At 37.1% G+C, this 20,612-nt stretch overlaps 1 protein-coding gene and 1 long non-coding RNA gene across 6 annotated transcripts in view; one reads left to right on the top strand and one right to left on the bottom strand.

The window, feature by feature from the left end:
• Window positions 1–20,612, bottom strand: part of LOC141380487 (uncharacterized) — a 76,599-nt gene that overhangs the window by 8,662 nt on the left and 47,325 nt on the right. Inside the window, exons 4-5 of one of the 3 annotated variants that reach the window (XR_012398482.1) lie at window positions 1,445–1,555; window positions 682–834 (exon numbers count right to left, since the gene is read on the bottom strand). The exons of 1 other annotated variant lie outside the window; for it this stretch is intronic. This is a non-coding gene — a long non-coding RNA (uncharacterized lncRNA). The remainder of the gene's footprint in view (window positions 1–681; window positions 835–1,444; window positions 1,556–20,612) is intronic. One more of the 3 variants, XR_012398484.1, reaches the window with a different exon arrangement.
• The window catches only part of phc2a (polyhomeotic homolog 2a (Drosophila)), a 67,511-nt gene that overhangs the window by 469 nt on the left and 46,430 nt on the right, over window positions 1–20,612 (top strand). The window contains exon 2 of one of the 3 annotated variants that reach the window (XM_068216661.1): window positions 16,878–17,052. The exons of 1 other annotated variant lie outside the window; for it this stretch is intronic. The gene's annotated coding sequence lies outside the window, so the exon portion shown is untranslated. Of the gene's footprint in view, window positions 1–16,877; window positions 17,120–20,612 lie in introns of all 3 variants that reach the window. One more of the 3 variants, XM_005162144.5, reaches the window with a different exon arrangement.

Here is a 20,612-nt window from a genome sequence, read left to right as displayed (position 1 = left end):
GTTGTGTCCATGTAATGAAAGATAAAAGAGTTTGTATTTGACCACATTATTATTTTTTTTAATTATTAGGTGAATAACTTTTTAAAATGTGACAAGATTTATGACTGGAGTGAGTGATTTATGTAAACGTGACACATCATTTGTGATGTTTTAAGGATTATCAATGAGTTTGCTTAGTGCACGTGTACACAAGAAGATTATAGTCCTCCAGCAAGACCAAATGGAGACAATGCATTCCCGGACAGGGGAATGTTGCTCTAGAAGACTGACTGACTGACAGCTAGTGCTGATACAATTCATTTAACCTATTGCCTCTCAAATGACAAGACCATCTGCACACTTTTGCAATAAGCTAGTTTGACCCGACACTCTGTAAACAAATCCAAGAGCGGCGACGCTTGTGTGTAATCCTGCTAGTGTCATCTTATGAATTTGACACTGAACATCTGGACGCTTGTGATTGTTAGTTGTTTAGCAGCTTTTTTACACGTGATATGCTTTGTAACAGATAGTTTTATGATATGGCAAATCTGTTGATGAGCATTACTTCATATTTCGTGGACTACTAAGTTATTATATCCGGTTGTTGCAGAAGAATAAAGCTAAGCATGTGGATCTTAAACCGCCGATGGGCAGGTCACTTGTGTACGGTAATTGGGGTAAGACCCTCATGTTTTACACTTGCCTTTCCTGTGTCATGGGCCTCACAATGAGCTTGAGTAGTTCACCCTCACCCTCAGGTCACTCTAATAATCAATCAAACAGGAGGGACACAACTCTAGTCCCTCTTTAAACACCAGGAAATGAGGGGCTCGTTGGTAGCCCAAGAGGCTCCTGTAGTCAACAGGGAAGAGATAGACTGGAATTAACACACTCATGATCAAGATTTTCAATCTCAAAAAATGTTGGATGTTGCAAATATCTCGTAGCAGTCTTTGTTTTTGTAACTTTTAAATAATTATTGTTTGTACTTATAGATGGGACTCATAAAAACTGACTTGATTTTACGAAGTATCTACAACAAAAATGAGTACAACAATATAATTGATAAAACTGATAAGAGTAAGAGCAATACTCAAATGTAAACTATTATTTTAGTTCATTAAAACAAAATGAGAACACTAATAGGCAAACTAATAGGCAAAACTAGCACATTATAATTGATATTATTCATGTATGTTATTTTTTTCTCTTTTTTTATTTAATCAAATAATTGTTTAATGTCAAAACTCAATATTGTCTAAATATTATATCTATAAAATTTAGTTTCACTCAAACACTTTTTAAAACCAACATCTGCTCATTCTAAAATCGTAGCCCTATATGTTTCTGGAGATCACGAAATATGTAGCCAGAAGTAAGTATGGCTGCATTTCGTCTTTAAAACGATTGCTACGGGCGGTATGATGGCGTTTCTTTTAATGCTAAACAGGTTACCGCTTACCTCCATACGGACGGCTTTCCGTTTCTAACCAGTTTGTCCAGTAAGCTCCCCATGTATGTCGGCGGACTTGAGATGCAGTGAGTAATTGACCACAACTTGTCTGATGGGGAACTGTTCCAGAAAGCAAAGACAAAAACAAAATCCAAAAAATAAAATAAACAAGTGAATAACAGGGTGAGAATGTGGTAAAATCTGAAAACATGGTAAAAATCAGACAAAGATTTTTCTGGATTGCTTTTGAAAATTGTCCGTTGGGATTAGAGAAGGTGGTGGGCGGGTCAATCTGTGCTTTTGAAAATACTATTGGTTGGGTTTAGGGAAGGAGGAGGTTGAGTCAGTCAATCAATCAGTCATTCAGTCAGTCAACAGTGTCCTCTGGTGGATTTACGCAAGAACAGCAGGCATGAACGGCCTCTGGTGGATTTCGTGAAAACAAAAACTGCAAAAAACGTAGCTCCTGGGATGTATTCAGAATTGTATATAGAGGTACGTTTTAAGAATGAGCCTGGAACACATTCCACATTCCACCTTTTAGCATCACATAACTAAATAAAAGTAAACATTCAATAAAAACACTTTAAATTGATAAAAACCATCATTCACAAAAAATATTTAGAATTAAAAATTAAAAATTTATATGCATCGATTGATTGAATGATTTTATGCAGGCATTGTATTTGTTTAAATTGATTGAAAGGGTGGGGTTTATGTGAAGCCAGTCACTAGGGGGGGTGAAAACATTTTAGCTTTTCTGAGTGTCGTGATGACATGAATGTCACAGTTTTGAAGAAAAGATTTTCACTATTTTCTTTTCATTTAGGTTTATATTAGGATTTTTTCTGGGTAAATTAGGCAGCAACAACGTGTATTCTGACTTTATTTGTAAATTTGGACAATCAAATGAAGTCCCATTGACAATTAATTTTTCAATTTTGCTTCTTAAGTAGGTGATAATCCCTCTGGCACAGCCCGTAGAGCACTAAATGCAATTGCTTTCGCTTTTACAGACAGCGGCCCATTTAAGGCCATATATCACAAGCTGGTGATGGTTCTTTTGAGGAAAGAGGCCTGTGTTTGAGCACATGCAGCGACCCCTTGATCTCTAATGAGCTATACGGGACTCAGCAATATGTGTTATGTGGCATCTAATGGTGAGATCCATCTCCAGCGATGAAAGCGGTGAGAAACAGTAACAGATGAGCTGAGGTGTATTCATACAGCTCTGTCCGAGCCCTTGTGAAGATGAGATGCAGACCCAGCGCTCACCATGACATTCTTCTGTCATGCCTGATGACGCTCCCGTGTGACTCTCCCATTAACACAAACTCAAAACAGACCACATGTCAGCGCTCTCTCTTTCATTTCTGACAGTTTCTGATACTTATCTGATGGTTAGATATGTAACCAGCTCTTCTCTCCTGTCTTTTCTGAAGAATGACAACTTTTGTCCTCAGAGAAATAGTTGTGGAATGTGTATCTGCTTGCGATGCCCTAGTTCAAGAGTGGAAAACTGCTGAAAGTAATTATCAAACTGAGTGCTGGATCAGCAGAAATAACTGATTGTTCTCAGTCGTTGAGTTCAGTTCATTAGTACTATTAAATCTAGCAATATTTGCAAAGACAAGCATTTGATGATGTTCTTTTATTCTAGAGGAAAACATTTTGTGATATTCACAACCCACAGAAAAGGAAAGGCAGCAACTTTAGCATAGAGTAGATTTTTTTAAATGTAAGAGTTTAGTCTGATTGTTAAATGCTAATTAAATAATTAAAACAAATAAAAATATGACACTCTTATTATTTGTGTTTAACTACCTAAAATAGATACACATTAAGTTAGAGGATCCTTCTGAGCTTGATTCAAACAGTTGCATAGTTGACTTTATTTAATGAATCATGAAGTGTTTTAATGAATCAGTTGAGTGAATGGTTCGATGAATGACTCATTTTTATGTCCTGTTTACTTCTATTGAAAATATATTATTTTTAATAATCTGATCACAAGTGGACAATAGTAGATACTGGCCTAAATGAGGTCTAAAAAGCATTTTGTAGTGTAAACGTAATGCACCACATAGTGTATCATGAGATCAAATTCTTAAACATTAACTTTTTAAACATTAACTAATTTTAAACATTAAAACTTAAACATTAACAAAATTTTTTGTTAGTCCTGATTCTAACATAAACCAACAACATTTATGATTTTTCACTATTAGATTACAGATCTAAACCCTCCCCTTAAATAAATCAACAAAGTACTGTAGTTAAAAATGGATAAAAGAAATAAATTGCAACACCAGGTCAATGTTTCTTTTTTGTATACTTGGGATCAGACTTTAAAAAAATATTGAATGCGCCATAAATACGGTCACAGTCAGTTAGTTCCAAACATGACATATCTGCATTGAAAGGGCACATTGGAGTGAGGACAACAGGGGCCTTCATATTTAAAAGCTTTTTCCCAGTTCCTAGAATTGTTGGCAAGTACCAATTCTTTGTTATGTTCACACTCAGGACCTGGGAACAAATCTAGTTTAGGTTTAGGGATGCTATTGTGGGAACCAAACAATTTCCTACTTTACCGAAGAGTCTAGCACAGTAAAAACTACAAGTGATGTAAGTGTATGCGTATGTGTATGTCCTACGAGAAATAAACATACAGAAAGCTTTTGCCTCAGCATTTTTCCTCTTGCCTTAATCTGCAGCATTGTTTTCTTTTCTCAACATATTATCTTTAACATTACAAATAATTGTTTACTGTGTATGTTTACATAACATATTTCTCTGTGTTCCATCTCCATTTTCACAAAACATTTTACACATGAAAACACAGTTTCAATCAGCGTGTCCTCCATTATCTAGTAGTTAATTTTGTTTAATTGATGTCATTGTCACCGGCTTACATAACTTAAGAGTTTCAAGTTATGATGCAACCTAGAATATAGTTCATTCATTTTCTTTTCAGCTTAGTCCCTTTATTAATCTGGGGCCGCCACAGCAGACTGAACCGCCTGCTTACCCAGCATATGTTTTACGCAGCAGATGCCCTTCCAGCAGCAACCCATCACTGGAAAACACCAATACACACTCATTCACCTTTAGCTTACCCAATTCACCTATAACACATGTCTTAGAAATTGTTGGGGAAACTGGAGCACCCATAGGAAACCTACGTGAACAAGGGAAGAACATGCACACTCTACACAGAAATGCCAACAGACACAGCCAAGGTTTGAACCAGCGACCTTCTTGCTGTGAGGCCAACGTGCTACCCACTGCACCATCGCGCTGCCCCTAGAAAATAGTCCAGGGGGAAATTAGTTCTGAAGAAATAGGACAGAGGCTATAGCTCAGTTTCTTTAACAACCTGGTGCAAAAGCACATACTCATGGCCATCATAATAAAGGGTTGAAAGTGTCCTTCGGAATAAGAAAGATGATTATTTGTGCATATTCTTCTAAACAAACTATAGTCTTATTTAAGTCCTGAAACAATCAGTGTTAAAATGAATCAGCTGAATACATAATTCAAGCACTCATGTTCATTACATGTGCAGTTATGGTTCTGTGGACTTGGAATAGCCACTGCATGTGCAGGCGAGTTAAGATTTGAGACTGAGCATGCACTTCACTTGCTTAGACTTAATAGTCTAAGCTCAATAGTCAAAGTGGTATTATGTCACAAAAGTATGCACTCAGAGGAAGAAATTGAGGCTTTAGGGTGGCATTTTAGACAGGCTAGTTAAAAAAAAAACTAAAAAATTAAGGACTCTATTTTGACGATCTATGAGCAAAGTGCAAAGCAGATGGCGCAAACGCATTTAGGGCCTGTCAGAATCCACTTTTGCTAATATAAGAATGGAAAAATCTACTTTGCGCCGTGGTGCATGGTCTAAAAGGGTTGAGCTTATTTTCTTAATAAGTTATACGTGTGTTTTGAGAATAAACCAATCAGAGTCCAATCAAAGTGAAAAAACTGAGCGTTTCACTAGCAAGAAAACAGTTAAAGAGAACATCTGCAGCCCGAGAATGAGAGATAAGGCCTCTTATTATCTACTTTCACTTTCGCTCTCGTGGATATGGAAACCTTACGCACAGACATCAATTAGCCTATAAATAATTACTTTAGTTTGTTAAGCGCAAAGATTTTTTTCAAAACTAATTCTAAATTCAGTTCTAATTTCCAGCAAACGAATAAATGAACAATAAAAATAAAGCGTGGTCAAAAAACTGAGTTATATACAAATACACATGCTGTGCCCCATATGGTCTCAAACCTGACAGGTGGACAAATCTAAGCTTGTTTTTGATAAAATAAATATAAATATGGATATAATGACAGTACTGCTAATAATAATAACATTATACAAAAGCTAATTGTCACAACTGAACTGAAAAAGCCCCCGAGATGAAAAAGGCATTAAAGTATGGTTTTTATATTTATGTAGGCTAGAAAATAATATGCTTTGTAATATTTTAATCCTTTATATTTATATCCTATATATATCCTTATTAAATCCTTTATATATATCCTTTATATTTTTATTTTTTTGCCAATGTAAAGATATTTGCGTATTGCTCTACATCTTGTGTGTATTAAGGAGTGTGTAAGCGAGGTGCACAACTAACAAGCTCAGCACTGGACAATAGACTCGCTTTGTTCTAGTCGATTGAAAAATCTAGTTTCTCAAAATAGCAACGCGCCAGCAACACACCTCAACACGCCTCCCTTTTTAGACCAGAATGCCTATGGGCGAACATATGAGTGCAAATGCATTTGCTATTTAAACAATGTGGTGCAAAACGTCAAAACGACTCTTGCGCCAAGCTGAAACTAGCAAACAACAATTGCATCACACCTTGCGTCACATTACGCCAGATGTATGATAGGGCCCTAAGTGTTTGACCTATTCAGTTGTGTCAAAAGGACAGACTTACAAAAAGAAAGTCTGTCACCGCATAGTAGTGTTATGGTGTAAGACTGAGAGCCTGGCAAATCGAGAAAACTATGATCAGCACTCTTTGATTGCCTATACCAAACTCGAGAACCGTCACTAACTAATGCATAAAGAGTAAAATCGTTTTCTGAATGTGCACAGGTCTCACTTTCCTAGTAGAGAAAGTCTTATTTTCAGTAAAGCAGACTGGTGTCCGAATGAGAATGTGTGAGAGCTGCTGACAGCCTGTAGTAACTGTTTGAGAGTGTATGAAGTGAGTGCAGACAACTCTCTCTCTCTCTCTCTCTCTCTCTCTCTCTTTCTCTCTCCACCACTGCCAAGCCAAATGAAAGTGATTCTTGCCTGCCTCTGAGCACCAGCCCAGGTGTTCTCCGTCCTGCTCTCCCTCTCACTCAGCTCTCCAGCTCAGCAGCCGACAGCTACACAGCTGCTTGACATAAATCTCCTCTTTTTTCCCTTTTTTTTTGGAAAGGCAATGCTTTGGGCATTAATGATTTGATTTTTCACCAGCAGTGGCAGAAACCACTGGTATTTGGTCCACATTCTATCCTGTTTTCTCTATAACCTAACAGGCATTATTAGGTTATATATATGAAGGCTACCATATCTAAATATTTAACTTCTGTATTCTGTATATCACTTTTGGATTCGCCAAAATGTAAAAATACTGTCACATTTACTGGTTTGCATATCTAAAATATTTTATTTTATCAATCAGTAGATTTTAGAAGTCAGCATTCTTTATTCCACCTAATGTTTATTTTATATTGAGTATAGCTCCAGTATCTTCATAGGTAAATGTAACGGTGCGTTTGATAAGAGATGTCATTGTTTATTATTCAATGACACTATTTCACAAAGGTGGAAAGTCCTATAGTGGCAGATGTGTCAATCAAGCGTCTTTTAATTAGAACTGACATTGTCACTTCTTATCAAATTTGGAGATACGGAGGTAAAACACTATTTGATTTAAAGAGTGTTACATCTTTAGACATTGTCAGACAAATTACAGTGACAGGCTTCTTAAAGCACATAAAAGCTTCATGGTTCTCGTGTTTTCAATATTTACAGTCACTTTTCATTTCTTGTGTTACACTCTAGGCTTTTCACCTTAAGACTGAAGTAAATCAAAGATCAAAAAGGCAGTTGAACTCTGAGGGCGAACATTACGTACAAGATCAGTCATCTCTTCTTCCCTGTTCGCTAAGTACTGCCTGACAGCTTCACGGCTATGGCTTTGACAGGTGTTTGTGTTTCACAGGAACAAGGTTTGCTCAGGTGTTTTAGCCATGAGTGCAAACCACCAGTAACCATTTGCTATGGCACACCCGCTAAAATATTTGAACTTTTTTGTTGTTTTGTAATGCAAAAACCAAATTTACACAATGTCAAGCTAAATAATTGCTTAACAACATTTCAACCAGTGCAATAGTATGGCTAAGCCAGTAATATGAGTTTGGCGTGGGGCCAATCAATGCCATTTATTTTTCTCACGATTAATTGTTTGGTCTTAACTGAGGAGTCAATCAATAAAAGTAAACCACTATCAGACTTTTTTGAAGAAAAAAATTATTTGGGGGGTTAATTTGCAGAATGCTAATCCTTATGCAAATAGGGGAGAGTTCAGGACAGTTTTGCAGGTTTAAGGTGATGATTTCAAGATCAAAATCTTACCAACCACTCTAAAAAAAAAAAAAAATATTTTTTTTTCAAGTGCAGACCAAAAATTAACAACAATTAAAACCAACGATAGCTGACTTTGCAGAAGGAAGGTTTGTTTTGTTTATCTCAACTGTATAGTGTTTATGCACACTTGTGTTTTGCATGTTTATTGTTTGCTATTTGCTTTTAAAATGTGCATAATAAAACAATCCAGGCTCGTTCTAAAAACGTACCACTATATACATTTCTGAAGAGCGGCAAATTCAGCCCAGGAGCTACATTTTTTTGCTTTTTTTTTTTTTCTCAAATCCACCAGAGGCCACTGTGTGTGCTTTTTCAGATCTCAAATTTTTCTCGTGAGAGGCTGCTGTCGACTGGCTAACTGACTTACTGAATGACTGACTGACTGATCAATTGACTGATCCACCTTCCTCCCTCCCTAAACCCAACCAATAGTGTTTTCAAAAGCACAGACAAACCCGCCCACCCACTTCCCTAAACCTAACGGACAGTTTTAAAAAATGATCCCTTGCCTGAATTTTAGCACATTTTTAGATTTTACAACATTCTCACCCTATTATTTACTTGTTTATTTTATTTTTTGGCTTTTGTTTTTGTCTTACCCGCTATTTAAACCATTTTTCACCGAACTCAAACCCTGTCTTCGTGTTCAACTCCTCTCTGCACTCCTAACTGGGCAAACCGGTAACAGATGGAGAGCCATGCATATGGAGGTAAGCAGTCAGCTGGTAAAAGCGAAAAGTAACGTCGTCATACCGCCCCATAGCATTAATTTTAAAGGCGTAATGGAGCCATACGTACTTCTGGCTACATAATTCACGATCTCTAGAAATGTATGTAGGGCTACATATTCAGAATAAGCCTATGTTGCAATAAAAGTTACCAGTCAGCACTGATGGCATCCTGGCAAGTGCACCTACATATAGTGTGATTTTGCTTCGGGAATCCTGGGTTCTGCCCCCGATCCCATCCCCTCTCTCTCTCCAACATTTTTTCCTGTCTAAATACTGACCTATCATTATGAATACCCAAACTGCTATACTGTTCCAAACCAGCCCAAATTCCAACTGCATGAAAATATGACTTATATTCTGACATTGTTTGGATGGGGTCAATAAGGATTATCTTTATAATTATTATTGTTTTGTCAAAATTGTATAATTTAGAGAAAACTAATTTTCAACTGTGTTCTGCCAGTATTAACTAGCTGGCTTGAAGGCTTTGAGCTTCTCTGTAAACTGAGTGGTCTCTGGGGCATCTGTGTATCTGATTCCTTCCCTGTGGTAATGTCGTTTTATGGCCCTGGGAGTTTGAACAGTGAGGGACACGTATGCTGCAGCCTGCAGCCTTTTTAAGCTGAGACAAAGGGAAAGAATACCGCCTGAAAGGCTCTCACACTTTTGGCAAGATGACGGTAATTTATAGTCCCAGTGTGAGGGGATCTTTGAGCTGTTTTAGACAAGCTAATCATTTTATGTTTGAATTATAGGCATAGCTCATCATAACGAAAATGAAAAAATCTCTTATTTACTCACTCTCATGTATTTTGAATTACATTTTTCGGTAGAAATTAAAAGTAATATTTTCTGTAGAAAAGACTCAGGTTCCATTTACTGTACACTTTGTATTAATATACATTTTTATCACCCCGATCACAAGTGGACAATGTTAAGTGTAAATGGGGTTGTCTTGTTTTAAAAACTTTTGATCAGATTGCTTTCATAATGTCCATTTGCTTGTGCAACAAAAAGTCCATCAACACTCTGCTTAGTGAAGTTTTTAAACTAATTTCGAGAGGAGCACGTGATATAATTGACTGCAGCTGGCCACCTATCTACACTCATTAGTTAGCCAATCAGATCTATCCTAACTCACTATAAGTAGCCTAGCTAGATATTACTCCCTTATTTTCGTTTTCCGAAGAAACCCCTCATCCACCCCCTTTCTCCTCCTTTTCTCCTTTACAAAAAAGGGGAGCTCTCGAGAACCACCTGATTTTGTACTCCCCTCACATGCTCTATGGACCTGGCGGGAGCCCTGGGCTCAACTATCTCCGAGCTCAGGGTTCTCTCCCGGGACAGCAAGCCAAACCTGCTTACAGTTGTCAAGCAATATCTAAGTGTGAACTCTTGAACTGATCTAACACCATATTATCATGGGAGGAGAGAGAAAACAAGGTTTTTATATTTTAATGTGTTATACCAGGCAGCACAGTGGCTGAGTGGTTATAACTGTCGCCTCACAGCAAGAAGGTCGCTGGTTTGGATCCCGGCTGGACCAGTTAGCATTTCTTTGTGGAGTTTGCATGTTCTCTCTGTGTTTGCGTTAGTTTCCTCCGGGTGCGCCGGCTCCCCCACAGTGCAAAGACATGCAGTATAAGTGAATTAGACTTAATTGGCTGTAGTGTGTGAATGTACGAGTGTATGTTTCCTACTACTAGGTTGTGGCTGAAAGGGCATTCGCTCTGTAAACCATATGCTGGAATAGTTAGTGGTTCATTCCACTGTGGTGACCTCAGATAGATATGGCACTAAGCCGAAGGAAAATGAATGAATGAAATGTGTTATACCAAAACACACCATATGATAAAACTGTAGCTGTCGTCCACATCTATTTCATTCACTTGCTTTCCTGAACACTCATAACAGTATTGGTTCGTTCATTCAAGGGTAATCAACTGTTCTGATGCCTTTATGAAACTTTATTGGCTAACATTAAAGCTATGAAGAAAAAAAGACAATATGCTTAAGCATTTTGTCCTTTTTATGATGACATCTTTTGACATCATATCCAGCAATAGATTTGTATAACTTTTAGTCCATGTTGCATTCATGTTTTAGTCGAACAGAATTTGTTCGTAAGGGGGCCAGACCAATCGTTTCAGATTCCTTGCTCACAAATTTGGTGCACACCAGAGATTAGATTGCAGTTCAATTATCTATTTTAAATGGAAAACTTTTGTATCAGCAGCATGATTATATATAACAGCCTAAACTTTTTCACCTCATGAAAGCAGAAATTTAAAAAGCCTAAATCAGATGTGGCATGCCTCTCAAGAGGGTTTTAAATAAGTTTTAAAGTGGATCTGTGCAACTAAAGCCATTATTTTTCTGATTGGGACATAATAATGAGACGGTGCTAACGATTGTGTGCCTTGAAGGAAATGCGTTACTGATGTTCAAACCCAGTTTATTTCACGCTTGGACTCCGCCTGATAATCAGAAATGATACACATCCAGCTTGTGAGAACTCGGCTGAATAAAACAACAGCAAAATGGCTAAAACCATGGTACTGTTTCAATTTATCTGCCTCCGTGAGCACCTAATTTATATGTTAATGGCTTCCTCTTAAATGATAGCTTTGAAAGCACAGAAACCCAAATCATTGTGAAATTACACCACAGACGTTCCCACAGCCGTCGCTGATGATAAGGTAGTATTTTAGTATGCAAACATCTGTATATTAATGTCCTCCATTTCCATGCACATGGATTGTGAAACACCTGGATATTTGCATGTGCTAAAATTGAATTTCTGACATTATCGTGTCATCCCATATCATGCAAACTATAGTTCCTCTAAAAACACTCAGTCAGACAGAGAAATCCCCCGTCTGTCAGGCTCTTCACACTGATACCAAGGCGACTAGGGTCATATTTCATTCTTTCTCAGTTCAACAATGACGTGGCCCTTGCAGACAAAGCCGGCAGTTTTATGGTGGATCTTAAGGAAATGAGGGTCACAAATCTCCACATGGAGGGAATGGGCTAACATGGAGGATGATGGATACCAGAGAAGAGAGAGCTCTGGCAGGACTGAACAATGCCTTGTCAAGGATGAGATACATTTCTCGCTTTAACATGTTGGCAAGGTTCATCTGAAGTTCTGAAGAATTGCTTCATTGAGTCATTGCAAAGGGTGCATGAAGATACAGAAAGAGTTACTGAACGTTTCTTTTCCTAATTCACTCAAGCTGGAGGTTCAGTCGCTCTTTAGCAGCTCTGATTTACGACAGGCATTGATGTACGCTCAACATGCACATTGTGAAGTGAACGTGTTTTGTCAAGGTCTTTTGCCGCAGTGAAATCTTTGAGTGTGATATATGCTGTTGTGCTGCAGAGCGAGTGTTATTGAATGTGACAGAACGAGTGTTAGATGTGGAAGTGACTGCACGTCTGAAGTATCCATTACCGGCAGCAGCTCCTAATTACTTTAGTGTTTACTCACACTTGGCCAAAAGTGTCAAAACTGACAGCAAGCATTCTGTGATGAAGCTAATATCCTGAGAGACTGTTAGTTTAACTAGTAGAGTGGAGAGCATGACACGCTCATTTTAGGACACATATATTATATGTCATATTATTATTTACAATTCTTAACTGAAAAATGGCAACACTGCATGTTTCAATCCAATCAGATTAAATATGCATAAGGAACTGAATTTTACAACACATGATAATCTAGGATTAGGTAATGATTATTTATAATATAATTGCATTCTTTTATTATTATAATAATAAGTTTTACGCAGCAGATGCCCTTCCAGCCGCAACCCAATACTGGGAAATTAATATTATTATTATTATTATTATTATTACTATTATGCATACATATATTATAATTGAAATTGCAACAATTAATAATGCTTGTTAATAATAAATTTTTTCATTCATTTATTCATTTTCTTTTCGGCTTAGTCCCTTTATTAATCCATGGTCGTCAATGCGGGATGAACCACCAACTTAACCAGCAAATGTTTTACGCAGAGGATGCCCTTCCAGCTGCAACCCATCTCTGGGGAACATCCATACACACTCATTCACACTCATAAACTAAGGACAATTTAGCTTACCCAATTCACCTGTAAATCATGTCTTGGGATGTACCCAGAGGAGTGGCCATGGGCACCCGAAGGAAACCCACACGAACGCGGGGAGAACATGCATGCAAACTCCACACAGAAACACCAACTGACCCAACTGAGGCTCGAACTAGCAACCTTCATGCTGTGAGGCGACATCTTGCATTTTTTTAAATCTTTTTTTTTAATCCAATATTTTATAAAAAAAAAAAAGTTTATGTTTAACAATGTAATATCAAACATTATATTTCTAAAATATTTCTAAAATATTATAAAATATTTATTTTATAAAAAGTATATAAAATGTATTAAAAAATCATTAGGTTTATTTTGAAAAGGTAGCCCTATGAGCATTTCTGGAGATTGTAAATTATGTGGCCAGAAGGTTCATATGGCTGCAGTGTACGTCGGCAAACTTGAAACACAGAGAGGTGTTAACTATGACAATGGGGTTCAAGTCTGGCGAAAAACAGTTCCAGAAAGCGGGCAAGATAAAAACAAAAGCCAAAAAATAAAATAAACAAATAAATAACAGGGTGATAATATGGTAAAATCTGAAAACATGGGGAAAAAAACGGGGGCCTTCTTTTTCTGGATTGCTTTTCAAAACACTGTTGGTTTGGTTTAGAAAAGAGGGTGGCAGGAGATATTGGTCGATCAGTCAGTCCGTCAGTCAGTCAGTAAGTCAGTTGACAGTTGGCCTGTGGTGGATTTACGTGAAGAGAGCAGATGGGAATGGCACTTGCGAGATAAATTTAAAATCTCAAAAAGCGCACACAGTGACCTTCGGTGGATTTGCAAAAACAAAAACTACAAAAAAATAATGTACTGTACCTCCTGGGATGTAATTGGCACTCTCCAGAAATGTACATAGAGCTACGTTTTCAGAATAAGCCTGGGTTGAGAAAAATTAATAACATATAATAAAATGTATTAACTATTTATTATTGATAATTCACATTTGTTAAGACAATATATATTATCACTCATTAATTATCCTTGACAATTAATGAATAGTTACCATCATAAATCACCTATAGTCACTTTACAACAGTTTATAAACAGCAAACTGTATAAAACGCTAGTGCAGAATGCAGGACATGTGCATACACATATGTGCAGCATTCAGAAGAGCGACCATCCATTAATCAGCTCTCTTCAGTCAAGCTGTCAATTTATGGCATGACAAATGCATGACAAGATGCACAACTGGTTTTAACAGTTACTCAACATCTTTTGATGGCTATGCTACAATGATACTAGCAGACTGGTTTAACCTGGCTGTGGCCTGTCCAGACAGGCACAGATTAGGTGTCTCATCCATCTGCAGTCATTCACCCCGAGGGTTAGACCTACTTGTTTGATGTGGCCTGATAACCCATCTGTACCTGAAAACCTCAGTATAACCTCATCGTTTACAGCTCAGGTAATCCTATTTGTATTGTTCAGCGCAGACTTTGCATCACGTTTGCTAGACCGAAAGCTCTTTTGCCTTGAGCGAGTGTAACTCAATTTAGTGCGAGGGTTTTGCGGGCTGCTGATGATACTGGATGTTGAGTTAGCTGGTCTCTAATGCAGGCTAGAGAGCAAATTGAGTGGAATAATGTGTGGTGTAGTGTGCTGTGCTAGCTAGGGAAATAATGAGAGGAGATCGGGAGGGAGAAAAGGACAAAGAGAGGACGAGTCTCTGTCAAGGTAATGGAGAATTAAGTGCAATAAGCTTTTGTGCACACTTGAAAGATTCAACATCTAATGGAAGGTTAAGCGGGATCAAACAATTTGCACAAATGTGTTCTACTGACAATTCTAATAGAAAATCTGTTTTTGGTACTGGGTGATGTCCTCTTTTTCTTTTAATTCGCACAAAACAAACTTAAATATGTGGGATTTCAGAACTGAAAAGAAAGCTACTCTTCTCTGTTTTCTCTGTATCATCTAAAAAATATTTAAATGAAGTTCAGATGGAAAAACCTCTTAAGGGCCGTCTGAAATTTCAATTGAAAATTAACTTTATTTTCTTTTGTTTATGTTGAGATATTTCACTTTAAAGACCAGGGGCCTCATGTACAAAAACTTGCGTTGAATTAATACTAAAACCTTGCGTACAGACGAAGCTGTAAATATGCGTACGCAGTAAAAAAAATCAGATGTAGGAAATCCCAGGCATATTCTCTTTATACATCTGAATTAACGTGAAACTGAGCGCACGTGCATGAGCGCAAAACCCCTCCCTGCCTCCTCTCACCATAAAAAAAGGTAATGACTCCACTTTGGCAAAACCAAATTAAAAAGCAATGGTAAGTGCAAGCAAGAAGTTCACATGTTCAATGTTCACGTAATGATTGACAGGTCACTGAGCCAAAGACTAAGGCCAGAGAGCAATAAACAACGTGTCCAATAGATGAATAAATGCCACCATATTTCGAAAGAGCATGCACCCATTGGCTAAATTCTCCATCAGTCAAAATAGAAAGTAAGTTACTGGCTACCACAGAGAGCATTTGCAAAATGTCAAAATACTCGACTGCTTTGTTTAGATTTCAGTAACTATAACTATAACTTTTTATACAGTTTGTGGTCTCATTTTATTTGTAAAATTGTAAGCTATGACATCATCTTGCTTTTTACAACAAAGATGCCGTTATCGAGTGCAAATAACATTGTGAATAATGCAAGCAATAGGTCTCTGGCAGAAACGGCAACATGAATCGAATAACCTTCCATAATTCAACACTATTGTGTCGATGGACTAGATGTGCTCTATGGGATGTTGTTCTGAGAATTCCTACCTTTAAAAATAAACCGTGATGTACAGCAGTGCTAGCCTGTTTGTCTTAATATTACGATGATTAGTAAGTACTCCATATCTAGGCGTGCTCTGTACAAATTATAAAATTTAACAAATACATTCTTTATAAGCTTCCCATTGAAAAACAACTAGCAACATTAGTGCCTCATTAGATTTTTCCTCAGATGAAGTTCTGGCAGTGTCAGTAGACACTTTTCTGCAGTGTGACAACAGCTACGATGAGCATTAATCAAAGAACCAATAGGAGCTGCGAATTTGATGACGCAATCCATGCGACAATTCAAATGACAGCAGGGAAATGTCAAAACAGTTTTTTTTCTTTCTGGTTTTATTACTGAGACACACCGTGTGTGAAATTGCCGCTACAGATTGTTTACATTTTCTTTCGTGTTTGGCCTGTCTTCATTGTCGTTCAGTCTGACTTTATGATAGCTGAGATCTGAGAGTGTGACATGAGAGCCATGTTCGTACAATCTGACCTGCTACAATCGTTAAGGATTATAAAAAAAAATGCACAGCATGAGCCGGCTGTAAGAGGACAACCTTAAAAGTAGTGTTTAATGGACAGTTCACACGAAAATGAAAATTCTGTCATCATTTGCTTACCCTTTACTTGTTTCAAACCTGTTTGAGTTTCTTCTTTTAAACAAAAAAGAAGACATTTTAAAGAATCTTGGAAAAAAACAGCCATTGACTTGCATAGTGTTATTGTGCATTTGTTTAAACTTAAAAAAAAACATATTTTCTTTCAACAGAGGAAACACATTTAGAACCTCTTGAGTATTAGTAAACTGTAAGGAAATTTAAAATGTTGGGTGTGTACTATCCCTTTAAGAAATCACTGGAAATAAAGGACCGGAATTCATAAAGTATATTTCATTTATTAAGTAGCCTATTTAAACTGTATGTTCACCAAAAAATGTACAGCTTTCATTTGTTTTTGTTTTTTTCATGTACACTATGATTTTACTTTATGATATGCATGTATGCGTAAACAGGGACACTGAATACAAAATCATATTAATTTGCCTGAAACATATTAAAGCAGGTGGATTGCACTGTAGACAAGAAACTGTGCCATTTGGTTTGGTATGTAACATTGGGTTTTCTGTTGCTCTAGCTGTTCTCCGGCTGAGTAAAGGAAGTATTTTGGCCAACAAGTGTCCTCCCAGCCCCCAAGAAGAAAAGCCCAGCTCATTTCCCCTGCAGCAGCCTTTGATGTGTGTTTGTTTAATGGCATTATTGGGCCCAGTCATCTGTGATGGGAGGAGTTCTGCTCCACACCAGAGTCAGAGGTTGGATTCTCATTACTGCTAGTTGTGTAGTGTCACAAGTTGTGCTGGAAGCTGTCAGACTGCCTGAGTGAGTACAGTGCAACAGTTTTTTTTTTGTTTTTTTTTTGCATGATTTTATGGTGGGAATTCAGTTTCTCTGTTAGCAGTTTGCCAGCTATGTTCATAAGTTAATGAATTAGCTACTGTTAAAATATTAATATTTCTAGCTGACAAAGGGGAGGTTAATGTTAATGTCAGGAACACTTAATGTTTTTTTTTTTTTTGCAATTCAATGCACCTTTTCCATTGCTTTGCTTTTCTTTGTAAATGCATGCAAAATGTGTATGTGTATGTAAATGGGTTTGGGGTAGGAGTTCAATATCTTAGGAGGGCCTTAATGCCCATGGTTATTAAGATGACCTTGATATACACATAAGCTTAATTAAAGTTTTCATTAAAGACTTTTAGGGACATTGTAAAGACTTATTAGTTACTCAACCTTATGTTTTTTCAATCCCATGAGACCTTTGTTCATCTTCGAAACACAAATTAAAATATTTCCACATCCTGCATAGACAGAAATAGTTTTGAGATGTTCAAAGTCCAGAAAAGGAACAAAAAATATTGTCAAAACATTCCATGTGACGTCAGTGCTTCAACATTAATCATGCACAGCTCCATGAATCCTGTTGTTCACCAAAAAAAACTGTTAAAAACAACATTGTTTATCAATGTTTTCTTTCTTTATCAGGGTACACGTTTACTACAAGTAAAATGGCATATCAGAGTCAGCAGTTAAGTCAGCACACAACAAGGATTGTATTACGTTTATTAAATGTGGACCCTGATCTGATGCAGAACACAGTGGTTGTTTCTACACAAGAGTGTTTTTGGAGGTTTATATGTTGCCACTGAGGTCACACTGAAAGTTTTGACAATGTTTTTGGTTCCTTTTCTGGACTTCGAACATCTCAGAACCATTGGTGTCCATGGAGGATGAGAGAACTCTCAGGTTTATCTAAATAAAAAGAAAGAAAAAAGAAGGGTTTGGGGGATTGAAAGGACACTAGGGTGAGTAATTAATAACAGATTTTTTATCTATCAAACTAATTGAACTAACTCTTTAACAGTGACTGCAGGCCATTTATTAAAGAGATCAGCCAAAAATTAAATCTTAATATTTATTCAGTAAAACCTGTTCCAAACCTGTATTATATATTAATATGTTTTATATATAAACAGGTTTAAATGTTGACAAAAATGTCAGTTTTTAGTCATATATGAAGTTGTTTAAAACAGAAATGGTCAAAATGCCTTGGTAAAGTTACACTTAATATAAGAATATCTTTCAAGATTCTTATAACACTCAAATAACACACTGCAAAAATGTTTTTGCTTGTTTTCCAAATATCTAAAAATTCTTAAATCAAGAAGCATTTTCTAGGAAAGGAAGAAATATCATCTTGTTTTTAGAAATAATATTATTTAATTATTTTGCTTGCACCATTTTTGCAGAGTACAAGATAGTTTACCAAAACCTTTAAAGAAAATCTTCTGCATTCTAAGAAAGCTTCTCACCTTTGACTACCTCTAAATACCAAATGCATTTCAGAGACACAAAAGCAGTTTTACCTGAGTGGAAAACAAAGCATTAATTGTGCTTTGAGCACCTGAGATCACGTACTAGAACCTGCTGCGAAAACATCTGCTATGGTCTGCGAGATCTCCAGGTAGATCAAAGCCTGCTTCTGTCCTTCAGTCTCCACATTTGCTCAGAGATACTGGAGCTGGTGTGGGCATGTGGATCATAAATAGCCTGAAGGGATTCTGAGAGGTGTTACAGTTCGGCAGTCGAGAACCGTAAAACATCCAGCAAAGCGTGTAGCTGTCACTTTCAGTAAGAATTCAAAATAAGAGGATTTGATGTTTAAAAGACAAGCCTGCGTGCATTAAATTTAGATTCTGTCAGATGGGATTTAATGCGAGGGTGATATGGATATTTAATGCAGGCGGTTTAACACAGCAAAGCACCAAAGTTTATTGGAAACAGGTGAACGTCAGTGCTGATTTCCCTTCAGGGTAGCAGAGAAAGGGGTGTTTGTGTCTGTTGAATAATTTGTTCATAGCTTGTAAAATTGTTATTGGAACTGAACAATTTGTTCATAGCTTGTGAAATTGTTTTTAGGTTTAATTAGTAATTTCTGCTTTGTATAAAATTAAATGATTTTGCTGTGATATAATGCTCACTTAGGGCAACGCAGTGGCGCAGTAGGTAGTGCTGTCGCCTCACAGCAAGGATGTCGCTGGTTCGAGACTCGGCTGGGTCAGTTGGCGTTTCTGTGTAGAGTGTGCATGTTCTCTCCGCGACTGAGTGGGTTTCCTCTGGGTGCTCCAGTTTCCCACACAGTACAAAGACATGCAGTACAGGTGAATTGGGTAGGCTAAATTGTCCGTAGTGTGTGAGTGTGAATGAGTGTGTATGGATGTTTCCCATCAATTGGTTGCAGCTGGAAGAGCATCTGTTGCGTAAAACATATGCTGGATAAGTTGCCGGTTCATTCCGCTGTGGGGACCCCAGATTAATAAAGGGACTAAGCCGAAAAACAAAATGAATGAATAAATAATGCTCACTTTCCTGTAAAGCCACACAATTGGTAATAGTTTTAAATCGAATACTTAGCAAATCTTAAAAGAACTATCCATTTTTAATACCATTCAATATAGTGTTGTTTTATTATAAGTTTTATTTTAGACTTAGTGTTTAGTAAAGCATTTGTGAGAGTTTGGAATTGGATATTTATGGTTACAAACACACATTTGTGTAAAAAACGCATACAGATAACATATAGTTCAAATTCTTCAAGTATAGGTAAATCTGCAAGTTGCAACACTATAATAACAATATTACTGGATTCAGTATTACATTGATTTTTCCAGCTAATTAAAAATTACATTGACAGGTAATCATATCACGTGGTGCATTTAAATAGAGGTTTTTGTAAAAGTTTTCAACATTTTTCCAATTATCTTCTTTTGTGTTTAAATTAGAAAAAAATTATAAATAAAATAATAATAATAATAATAACAAAGGTTTTGGGAGATGCAGTGGTGCAGTAGGTATTGCTGTCACCTCACAGCAAGAAGGTCGCTGGTTCGAGCCTCGACTGGGTCTGTTGGCGTTTCTGTGTGGTTTGCATGTTATCCCCGCAATCGCATGGGTTTCCTTCGGGTGCTCCGGTTTCCCCCACAGTCTAAAGACATGCGGTACAGGTGAACTGGGTAGGCTAAATTGTCCGTAGTGTGATTGAGTGTGTATGGATGTTTTCCAGAGATGGGTTACAGCTGGAAGGGCATCCGCTGTGTAAAACATATGCTGAATAAATCGGCGGTCCATTCCATTGTGGTGACCCCAGATTAAAAAAGGAACTAAGCCGAAAAGAAAATGAATGAATGAATAAAGGTTTAAAACAAGTAAAGAATGAGTAAATAGAGACAGAATTTTCATTTTTGGATGAAATTTGGGTTAATTTGTCACATTTTAAAAGGAGACCCAAATGCAAGGGAACAATTAACAAAGTTTA

This window comes from Danio rerio, chromosome 23 (genome assembly GCF_049306965.1).
Source record: "Danio rerio strain Tuebingen ecotype United States chromosome 23, GRCz12tu, whole genome shotgun sequence".
NCBI classification, from domain to species: domain Eukaryota; kingdom Metazoa; phylum Chordata; class Actinopteri; order Cypriniformes; family Danionidae; genus Danio; species Danio rerio.
Note: the sequence above shows the minus strand (reverse complement) of the source record. Positions and strands in the feature narration are given on the sequence as shown.